The following is a 10,922-nucleotide window of genomic DNA, read 5'->3' as shown; positions in this document are numbered from 1 at the left end:
CAGCAGCGAACTTCGAGACGAAGATGTACTAATTCGTACTTACAACATTGCGACTGTTGCGTATATCAATCGGCAAGGAGGTTTACACTCTCGTCACCAGTCAAATCTTGCTTGTCTCCTCATTTGGAGTCAGAAGAACCTGAGGTATCTTCGTGCCATTCACATTCCGGGCTCGCTCAACAAAGCGGCAGACACCGTTTCACGAGCAGCGCACCCCGGCGAGTGGCGACTCCACTCCCAGTCGGTTCAGCTGATTTGAAAACATTTCAGCAGAGCACAGGTAGATCTCTTTGCTTCCCCAGAGATGACCTATTTTCGCTTTTTTATTAACTGAACGAGGGAACACTTGGTGTGGATGCATTGGCGCACAGCTGGCTTGTGGAATCTGTGCAAATATGTGTTTCCCCCAGTGAGCCTTCTCGCACAGACTGTGCAAAGTCAGGGAGGACGAGGAGTGCATTCTCTTACTGGCACCGTATTGGGCGGGAATTGGTTTACAGAACTCACTCTCCTCGCGCAGCCCCTCCCTGGAGGATTCCCCTGAGGAAGGACCTTCTTTCTCAAGGAGGGGGCACATTATGGCACCTGTTCTATGGAACCTCCATGTGTGGTCGTTGGATGGGACGCGAAGGTTCTAAGTGATTTACCGCAAGGGGTATCTAACACTATCTCTGCAGCACACTACAGTGTATTGGTTTTTGTTGGTCTCTAATGGGATGTATTGGTTCTATTGGTTCTATGTATTGGTTCTAATGGAATATGGCCCAAAACACACTACAGTGTATTGGTTTTTGTTGGTCTCTAATGGTATGTATTGGTTCTATGTATTGGTTCTAATGGAATATGGCCCAAAGCACACTACAGTGTATTGGTTTTTGTTGGTCTCTTATGGTATGTATTGGTTCTATTGGAGAATGCTAGATCAGCATCGTGCTTTTATATCTGCAGCATCGCTTGGAGAAGAGGACACCCCCTACGAGCCTCTGTTTTCTGTGAGTATGGAATTTCTCACAATGAAAACTTTAACATTACTTGCATTGGCTACGGTTAAAGGGTACTGTTATAGTCGTGCGTAGCCTGTGCGTAGCTCTGCCTAGCCTGACGCGCACCTCCCAACATTTTTAACAGCGTGTCAGTTCTATGCGGACCGCAAGCGCTGTGATTGGTCCACCAGAACCCCTCCCGTCAGGTAAAAAACTGCATCATGGGTATCTTCGTTTGTGATGGTGAAAACAAAGATGAGCCAAGTTGAGGAGTGATTTAACTCAAACTGCAACAAAAGTCGCTCGCTGTTTATTTACTTCCATCATTGCTGGTCTTCTCAAATCATACACAACAAGTTGCTGTTTCTTCTTCGTTTGTGGATTAACTTGCTTAGCTTCTTCTTCTGTGACTTCTTCTGCGTGGTTACTGCCTCCCAGCGGTCTGCGGGGGTGTTTGCACATCGACGCGGACGACGACGCAAAAGTATAAATGAAAACCGATGCGTAACCTACGCCGTCGCAGCTACGCCGTAGGACCTACGCATGACTATAAATAGCCCTTAAGAGGATAGGGGACTCCATGTGCGATCCCCTTTATTTTTGGCTTTATAGATGACCTCTATATAATACTGTTGCATTATGTTGAAAATGTATATTATTCTAATTTGATTAAATTTAATTTTCATAGTGTTCAAACTGTTAAAAAAAGGTTTTATTCTCAACAATTTAAGTTTGTACCGTCGGTTGCTTTTGAAACATTTGATAAAACTGAAATTTAAAATGAAAATGTAGTTTAATTATTTTTTTGCAAGAGAGAAATGACAAAAAGTGTTTGCAGTTACATATTAATAAGGTCATAGTCATTAATATTTACTAAAGACAAGTGTAACACAAAAATCTATCTTTTTTTGTTGTGTTACTTTTGACCCACCTGTGTTATACTTTCATCCCAGCTGACAGAGTCAAAAGTAACAATGCACTATTTATGTTCAAAGTGAAATTATACTGGAATCATTTTACATTAATTGACCACAGCAAAAAATATTTTTCTGCCTAAAACATTTCTTTTAAAATTATTGTGTTCTGAAAAATGGTACTCTCACCCCTGCTCTCCCCTACTGAACAAACATTCTGTGCAAAGCATTCTGCTTCTGAAAGTTTCACATAAGTGTCAGTGATGCGTGGGTTGATCCAAAATGAGCGGGTGCCTGCGGTCACCTTACGAGGCATTTACCTTTACGCATTACTTTTGCCACGTTTGTGGCTTTCAGTTAGATTACTCCATCGTTTTCGACCCTCATAAACGGAGTCATTCGTAAATGCTGCAGACCCTGGGTTGTGCTGCAGTGTAAATACACGTAGACGGAACCTAAACGAACAGCTGATTTTAACGTGACAACGCATCAATTTCAAAGTAAAAATTATTTATTCTGGTAAATGGAGGTTTGCAACGGAGGTTTTGGCCAATAAACATCTACCAACAAACTACAGATTATTTTAACATGTATCCTAATGTCTGTTTTATGTTAATGTTTGAGTATTGTTGGGTTTAAATATTGTTGTAATGTTGTTTTGTTTCAATTTAATTAGCTTATTACGAGTTTAATTTAAGTTTGTTTGCTACTTTAAAACGAATTTTGTTTCAAATAATTTGTCTCGTAATTATAATCAATGTTTTGTTGTTAGGTTTTGTGAATATAAATGAAAAAGAACATTAAAAGCAACACCATGCATCTCATTGATGCATATGCTACCGAATGCCAAAACATGTAGTGAGCAGCCTATATCACTTACTTTTCAAAAAATCAGCCTGGCAGTGCCCAGAAATTAAATTAACACGCGCATTTAGAGCATAATGTAGCAGCAGGTTTGATTTGTGGTGTGCTTACGACTTTTAAAAATGAACTTCATATTAATTTTAATAGGCTACTTTGACGGAGGACACGCACAGAGAACAGCGATGGCAGGTAAAGGAAAAAGGTTAAATGGTGTTTTTCTGACGAATAGAGTCAGTTTGTAAGAACATTTTTAAATGGACTATAAGATCATCAATATGAACTCTGAACAATGAACTATTATTAACATAAAAGCAAGAAGAGCTGAAGAGGAACTCGCAACATTAAAGCAATAAGCATTTATGTAGGCTAAGGGGCCAGTCACACCAAAAGCGCTTTAAACGCAAGGTGCGACGCACTGCCTTTTTTAAAAAAAGAGCAGTGCGACGCAGCTTTTCATATTGCTAAGCAACCACCGAGTCAGCTGTCTTGTCAATCAAATATTGAAGCGTGAGCGCTCTTTTGCTGTTAACTGTCATATTAGCAGAAACTTTAAAAAGAGGACGCTTGCTCTGACCTTGTTTGAGGGTGAGAGATGCACAAACACGCAGGAGAGAGTGAGCGAGTGGAGTCCGGCAAAAAAACGTAAGGCGCTCGGCGCGCATAAACAGCGTGCAAACGCGCCCTGCCCATAAAATATCATTCAAAAAAGGCGCCTGCAACTGCCATAAATGCTTTTGGTGTGACTGGCCCCTTAAGCTATATATCACCTCTTATTTTTTTATTTAGTTAAGTTTTAATGGTAAGACTAAAGGCGCGTACATTATGCAGCGCTTTTCACATCCGAATCCCACTTAAGAAAACTATAAATGATGTGCAACTTAAAAATGTGCATAATATATTTTTTATATATTTTAATTTTAATATAGGCTATATAGTATATTATGTTTTGTTGTTTTTATACGTGAGGTGGGGGATCCGCGCAAATAAGTACCGGAACACAGACAGTCAAAACCTGAGAAGTCCCGGACCCTGCAATTATTAAACAAATGACTACTTTAAAAAAATGCGGGCCAGGAAGCGGGTCGGGTACAAATTTTTTTTCTTTGCGGTCCGAGTTGCGGGCGGGTTAGATGAAAATGTCGGTCGGGTGCGGGTTGTTTATACATTGACCCGCGCATCACTGATAAGTGTAGATGATATATATATATATATATATATATATATATATATATATATATATATATATATATATATATATATATATATATATATATATGCATTTGTCTTTATATGCATGCCACAAGAACTTGATTTTATCTCTTGATATTGATTGAGATTACATTTACAAGACGTTTTTTATTGTAAAGCCTACTGTGAATAAACACAAACTGTATTGTAAAATTTCCCTTGGGGTTAATTTGCATATTTCTGCCAGTCCATAACAAACTGACTGGGTCTATTTTGTGACCATTTTTAGGTGTTTACCTGGTATTTTTCCTGGGTGATTCGCTATGTGTAGTGTAATTCAGTTTAATGTTGAATACTTTTAAAGGTGAAAACGCTAATTCATCTTCATTCCTGGGCCGTGAGTATGCCATGGTGTTGTGTGACTGGGGTAATATTTGTTATTTCTTTACATTCAATATAATTATTCCATATATTTAATGCATATGTATTGTACATTTCAAGTCTGTCTGTAAGCACAATTTTTAAGTTATAGGTGAACCATGCAGCTGTGTGAAAGTCTGGTAATGATGTCTGTTGTCGCCGCATGTTTTAGTCTTTATGTTTTAACCACAAACAGCTTTCATCTGCAGTCACTTGCTACTGTACATTTATGAGCCCAAAAGACAAATAGTGTAAACTCAAAAGCAACTGCATGACATTACAGTATATGATTTTTGTGCTTTCATTGACCTCTAGTGTAGAAGTTAGGTTTTGCAAGTTCTTGTGGTGATGAAGATTAAGGGTGTTTTCTACATTTGTAGTTTGGTTTGTTTGGTCCGGACCAAAAAGCAAAAAATGATACATTGTAACTTTTTTAGCAGTTTTGGTTCCTTTTAACACCACACTGATTGCTCTGTTCTGGACCATTTGAAATAAACCAAAATTCAGTCATGTGATAAGACCCACATTACATATTGGCCACATGTATTTAAACTAGGGCTGCGTCCGAAACCGCATACTGTATAGTAGGTACTGAATACGATGAAGTACCTACTTACTTGCCGTTAAAACTGTAGGTACTGTATAGTATGAATCCTGGTAGTATGAATGAGATTCGGCCATACTACATCCCCCATGTTGCTACCTCACGTGACATACGTCGTCATCACGTCATGTCATTTCAGCGCGAAAACAACGGCATGCCTCTTCTTCTTCGTTGGATAACTCCTCTCCCGGGGCATCATGGGATAGTGAAGTGTCCATTGTATGCACACTGCAAAATCTAACCGGAAGTAGTAGGTCATCCAGGTACTTTTCGCATACTGTTTTTCGAATACTATGTATTCGGACATACTACTCGCCTCGCCTACTGCTTTTCGCGTACTATATAGTATGTAGTAGGCGGTTTTGGATGGAGCATAGGGCTGTGAATCTTTGGGTAGAGAGCTAATCGATTCGTTTCACGATTCAAAGGTTTCCGATTCGATTAAAAAAAAATTTTTTTTGCTAATCTGAACAATTTGATTCGATTAACAATGAAATTTGATTCGATTCGATTATTAACAATTCTGTTCTTGTCACGGTTAATCCGTGTCATGTCTTGTCTCTGTTCCGATTGTTATCACCTGGACATTCATTGATTAATTACCTGCCTCATCACACCTGTCATTTAGTCTGTGTGTATATGAAGAGTTTGGTTCCAAAACGCAATAAACGCCATTTTTGAAAAAAATGAGTTACTGCCAGAATCAGTATTATATCAGGTCAGTATTATAAAGTAAATTCTTAATTTTATGCAAAATCCAATTTCCGCAGTGTTATTCTGTCATCTTTTCTCCCTTTTTTCCCAAAATGCAATAAACGCCACTCCCCCTTTTCTACAGAATGCCATAAATCCACTCCTCCACAGATTACAGCGCACCTCACGCAATGTAAACAAAGAATGGCGGCGCGCTGAGTACACGGAATCCTAGTTTTCCTCATCTACTTTGTACTTCGTGATCACCAAACAAACAAAAACAAAATAATACTTTAATAGCAATGATAAACCTGTGATGGTTTTCTGTGACGGGAAAGAAACGTAAGCCATCAACATCTAATAATTTACGCACCGGTGCTTGTTTGGCCGGGCTGACAGCATCAAGTTACTGTCATGCTAACACATTGACCCCAGAGGATCTTATGAAAAACTTTCCATTATTTTACTCAAAGTCAACGAAAATCGAGCAGGACCAAAACATTTTACAGATGATCGCTTTGAAAAACGTTAAGCGAGGACGTCAAGTATAACCGATGACTTCTTAATATCACAAAGTAAGTGTTTTGATTAATGACAATAATGTTTATATTTTTAATTAGTGTGTACAACTAGTCAACTAAATGAATATAACATGGCAAAGATGAATGCACATTTATATAGGCGATTGATTCAATAGATTTATAGCATTTTTAATAAAAACTTGTCATGGATTTATTGCATTTTGTGGAAAAAATAATCCGTTTTTATAATAAATCTTTGAAAATCAAGTTATGGATTTGAATTTTTTATGTTTTTATAACCTAAAGATGCTTTGTGAAAGTTTGTAACTGAAAATAGTGGTTTTCATATTGTCACTTTCTTGGTATAGAAAACACGTTTTACCAAAATTAGTCAAAATGGATTTATTGCGTTTTGGAACCAAACTCTTCATATATACCTCTGTCTTGCTCACTGCTGGATCATTGTCATTGATACCCTGTCTGTTCCTGTTTTAATGTTCCTGTGTTCCTGCCTTCACCATGTCTGCCCTCGTGTTTTTATTATTAAATGTTATTTATTTTGAACCTTGCGTTTGCGTCCTGTCTCTCCAACCCTGTCGTGACAGTTCTGTAAATTTTAGTATACATCTGCATCTGAGCAAATAAAATAAATATTTGTGAAATTCATGACCATTTAATATATTTTCAATAACTTGATTCAGGACAAAATACATTAAACCAAGTAAACCAAGAAAAATACTTCTGCATATTCAATGCACCATGAGCTTTTATTGTAAACATTGCATATATTTCCTGAACACTTAGGAAATACAGCAAAGTGTGTAAAGGAGTAGCACTTCTCACGTCTGACCCTGCTGCTTTAGGTGCCGGTATGTCTATCTTAATGGCACGGCGTCTGCGGAGATGGTTGCTAAGGTTCGTTGTATTTCCAAAGTATTTTAACTCAGATTTACAATGTCTGCAAACTGCAACGGACTTTTCAATCTTTCCATTTACTTTCTGAAAACCATTTCCATTTATTTAATCCCAAACCTTTGATCTAATGTTGGCTGGTGCGTTGCAAATTTATCCTTCGTGTCCCTCCATTTGTGCACTGTCTGCTGCGTTTATTCAAACGACAGCAAACAGGCGCGCCGCGAATAGAGGGTATGCACATGACGTCACTGTCGGTAACAGCGACTGCGATTACACACACTGAGTGGCAAAAGACAGAGCGGCAGCATTTGAGTAAAGCGTGACATCGGTGAAAACACGGTGAAAACACGGTGAAAACACGTCGAGGTGGGAAAAAGCCATTGTGCGATAGACTGTACTAACAGATTTAACAAGAATTCGGAGCTATCGTTTTACAGACTGCCAAAAAACACCGAAAGGAGAAGTAAATAGAACGTTCATGCCAACGTCCACAGACCACAGGTGGGTTGATAAGTTGCTAGGGTCACTATCAAGCAGAGGTTTTACTTTCAACTTAAAAGTATTTTTTAAGTATTTGTATTTTATCTGTGTTTTCTTTGGAAAACACATTCCAAAGCATATTATCATAATTTTTATTCTATTACATTTCATAAATAGGCCTACACGTGTTTGTTTTACATTTAAAATTTAAGTACATTAACGTGCTTTTACTCAAGTAAAAGTACACAATTTTTATGTAATTAGCTATTAAATCAATTTTAATATGCAATATAGATTTTTAAAGTGCCCATATTATGATAAACTCACTTTTTCTGGGTTTTGGGGTGTTATTTTGTGTCTCTGATGCTTCCACATGCATACAAACTTGGAAAAAAATCCATCCATGCTGTTTTGAGATACAGGTTTCTGAATGTCCTCTGCCTTGAGTCTCAGATTGCACGAGTTTAAACTCAGCTCCGAAGTGACGTATCTAGCCGTTTTATCACATTCCGTTTGAATTTTCCCGCCCACCACCCCACTCGCAGGTCTCCACCCGCCAGGTAGCTAGAGAGCACAGAGCAGCTGATATCCTCTATACTGTTATCATGGTTTACGGAAATAACAGCGCTATTTGGATATTATGGAGTATACTCCCGCCTACTTTTAAAAACAAAGTTTTAACGCGTTTTTATTTAAAGGTGCCATTTGTAATAATTGAGGTAAAAGATTTTAGAAAATTAGCTACACGCATCAAAAGAATGAGAAGAAATAAGGGCAAAGATGTCATTAAAAAAATGACAAGGTATAGTGCTGCAGAAATATCAATCTGAATTAGCATGCTAAATTACTAGCTACAGCCCGACTGGTGTTGTAATACCAGTTTCGACCGTGGGAGGCGGTATGCGGGCCACGCACATAACCGCCAGCCAAACTGCAATACACGAATAAGTCGTGTGTGTGGGAGTACAGCCCTCTACTACTACCGCTGCGTCCGAAGCTGACTTGTTGACTTAAGAAGCATGAAGGCAGCTCAGAGAAATGCAATTCGGACAGCCATGGATTCGGACATGCCTTCCTGCCTTGCAATAGGGTTTTCGGACGTATTTCAGTTCAGGGAAGAGAGCGGAAGAATGGCTAAAGCAAGAGACATTTACCACTACCACAACCATTTGCTGCAGGGAACAACGCGCTCAGAATCACAAATAAAATATGATAAATAAAGGAACCGAACCAGAGTAAATACTGGCACTGCTTTTCATCGCTGGAGACAACTAATGAACATGAAAGAAATGAGGTTCGACTCCGAAAAGACAACATTTCTTTTCGATTGGTAAGTAAGATGCTGTTAGTATTTCGCTAGAAGTTCACTTATTATAGGCATTGCGATAACCTATGCTCAGCTTGTACATGAACTACGGCTTTGTGCAGTAAATGTGGCTCCATCTGAAAGCAGCCAATGGCGATTCACTTTTAATCAAGAAACAGGCTTCACTGACGAGAAGCGCAATGACTATCGCATGCAAATTATCGCCCATCCTTAGCTGTTAGCGTTTAATAGTTAGCTCTACCCACAGATCCGATCCGGTTTTCACCCGTTATCTACCAAGCTGATGCTAAAATGTAACATTAGCTAAGAAGCTTGAAATGTCTTTGATGATAATGAACACCAAATGGACGCACGAAACGTAGTGGAAAACATTGCAATTTTAATGAGACCGAATGTTTTTTTTGTGACTAAATGTTTTTTTTTGTGACTAATGATAACTTAGTTGCTAATGTAAATCAAACTTGATATATGCTGTTAAATTTGCAGCTGCTAAATTAAAATAGACCAACTCACTTTCTGGAGGTATACTGCCCCCCTCTGTTTGGAGTGTGGAGTATGAATTGATTTTTTTTTGGCGGATATTTTAAATGGTCCCTTTAAACCTAAAATGTGATCTCATATACAATGTGTTACGACGCAAATAGTCCTCAGATTGTAGGCGATAAGACGTTCATGCGAAATCTGATGTTAACAACAGACTATATATCTATATTTCACGGATTATATGCATTTGTGGACAAAAATGGTCATTGGATGTATTTTATTGGACTTTCATGGATCATTCACACATCTGAAACAGACTTAATTCGATTCGCGATCGTTATATCAACACAAAAGGTAAGAAGTCACGTTATATTTTGCATGTTGTCATCTTCTGTCACAAAATACTACATTTATGATGCTAGATCATCTGTATCTCAAAACAGAGACCATACATTGATGCTAATCCCATAAATGATACCTTTTATCACTCCGCAAAGAGACTTAAATAACTCTGCTGATTTTGGACATACAGATATGATTTGTACATCATTTAAAATGTTAAAGTGTCTAGTTTTTGTCTGTCCACTCCCAATAAAAACAGAATGTTGTGCTTTTCGCAAAATTAAGAAAATAAACATGATGCACGTTTTGTTCTCTCTCCCTCAGTGAAGTCATTTCAGAAACGCGTCAGAAAATTAACTGTAACTTCACAGTTAATTAACTGTAACTGTAACAGATATGGTCATTCGGTGTAAAATGTATGAAAAGTAGGAGAGGGACCGTCTCTCTAATGTTACCTGATTATCTGTAATGAGATGAGATCGCCACACCCCCGCACCATTGAACTGAATGAGCATACCCACATGGAAAGAACCTATATGTGGATATATGTGCATATATGAAACCTATATGCAGCTTATATGCACATATATGCTGCATATATACAGCATATATGTACATATATATAAAATATATATGTGCATATATGAAACATATATGCAGCTAATATGCACATATATGCAGCACATATACAGCATATATGCACATATATATGCACATATATGCTGCACATATACAGCATATATGCCCATATATGATAATATATATATGCTGCATATATGCAAAATTGAGGTGCATATATGTGCATATACAGGCCATATAGGTCTCCTGTATTGCTTCTTTATATCCACATATGAGCCCTATAAGTTATGTCTCCTATAAAGCAGGATCTGGTTATATGTAGCTCATATCTCACTTTGGCAAATGTCATACATGCCCAGCTCATATTTTCTATTATCAAGGCAATAACTAAGAACTAACAAAAAAAATGCAAGAACTTATGTATGTGCAAACACATGAAATTTGTGTCACATGTAATTGGCATTTTATGAAATTTAACTGCACTCTATGAAAGGATGTGTTAATCCTATTTAACACACTATGTGTCATTCCATCTTGATTTTGAGTTTAAATAAAGAAAAGTTATGATGTCTGCACGTTTAAAACATTTACAAGGTCTGTCTAGGACAT

The sequence above is a fragment of the Misgurnus anguillicaudatus genome, chromosome 2, assembly GCF_027580225.2.
Source record: "Misgurnus anguillicaudatus chromosome 2, ASM2758022v2, whole genome shotgun sequence".
Taxonomy (NCBI): Eukaryota; Metazoa; Chordata; class Actinopteri; order Cypriniformes; family Cobitidae; genus Misgurnus; species Misgurnus anguillicaudatus.
Note: the sequence above shows the minus strand (reverse complement) of the source record.